The following is a 1,146-nucleotide window of genomic DNA, read 5'->3' on the forward strand; positions in this document are numbered from 1 at the left end:
GCTTGAGTTGAAGAAGCAGCAATAGCATGAAGTTGTTGTGGAATCTTGGCCATCTGCTTAGTCAATGCTTCAATCTGTTGGGACAACAGTTTGTTCTGAGCAAGGATTGCATCATTAGTGCTAAGATCAAGAACTCCTCGTTTGTGAGATTGATGTCTTCCATGCTCTGCTTGGTGATCAGAAGATGCCAAAGATTCTATGATTTGAGTGGCTTCCTCTGGACTCACAGTCATCATGGTGCCACCAGCTGCTGCATCCAATAACATCTTCACCTCAGGCTTGATTCCATTGACAAAGAAATTGAGTTGAGCTATATCCTCAAACCCGTGGTTAGGACATTTTCTGAGCAATGATTTAAATCTCTCCCAGGCTTCACAAAATGGTTCATCTGCACCTTGCCTGAAAGTAGTGATTTCTGATTTGGCCTTAATATACTTGGATGAAGGATAGAATCTATTCACAAACTTGTTTTCCACATCACCCCAGCTTGTCAAACTTTGATTTGGGTGAGATTGTAACCAAACTTTAGCTTTTCCTGTTAAAGAGAAGGGAAACAACCTCAAATATACAGCTTCCTCATCACCTTCAGGTATTCCCATAGTTCCACATAACTCATAGAAATTTGAAAGGTGTGAGTATGGATCCTCATGATCAAGGCCAACAAATTGTTGTGAGCTAACCAGACTCAGAAAAGCAGGTTTCATCTCCATGGCTCTAGACGTATTTGGAGCTGCAATACTGGAGAAATGCCTAGGACCATGTTGTTGTGCGTAATCACCTAGGTTCCTTCTAGGAGGCCTAGCTAGTCCATGTCCACCATTATGAGTGCCTGTTTCTTCTTCAGCCATTTCTGTTTCGAGGTGTGGTTGATTTGATGAAGTAGAAGAATTCAGAAGATCTTGCTGTTGTTTTTGGAGTCTCTCTAACTGTCTAAGCCTTCTTGTTCTACTATTGTTCCTCCTTGCCGTTCTTTTAATTTCAGGATCAAAATGTAATTCTTCGGCTGGAGTTTTTCCTCGCATGCAAATTCAAGAAGTCTGCACAGGAAGGTGAGTCCACAAAACAAAACAAGACAAATATCTCTATATTATAACTATTCACAAAATGAATTATTTACACAATTTCAAAATCACAAGATTAAGAATT

General features: G+C 40.1%; 1 non-coding gene across 1 annotated transcript; it reads left to right on the forward strand.

Annotated features, from left to right (window-relative positions):
* The first annotated feature begins 321 nt into the window (after positions 1 to 321).
* Positions 322 to 427, forward strand: LOC114917117 (small nucleolar RNA R71). The gene has a single exon (XR_003805872.2). It is a non-coding gene; the product is annotated as a small nucleolar RNA R71 (small nucleolar RNA).
* The last annotated feature ends 719 nt before the right edge of the window (positions 428 to 1,146 follow it).

The sequence above is a fragment of the Cajanus cajan genome, chromosome 10 (assembly GCF_000230855.2).
Source record: "Cajanus cajan strain Asha chromosome 10, NIPB_CcT2T_4, whole genome shotgun sequence".
Lineage (NCBI taxonomy): Eukaryota > Viridiplantae > Streptophyta > Magnoliopsida > Fabales > Fabaceae > Cajanus > Cajanus cajan.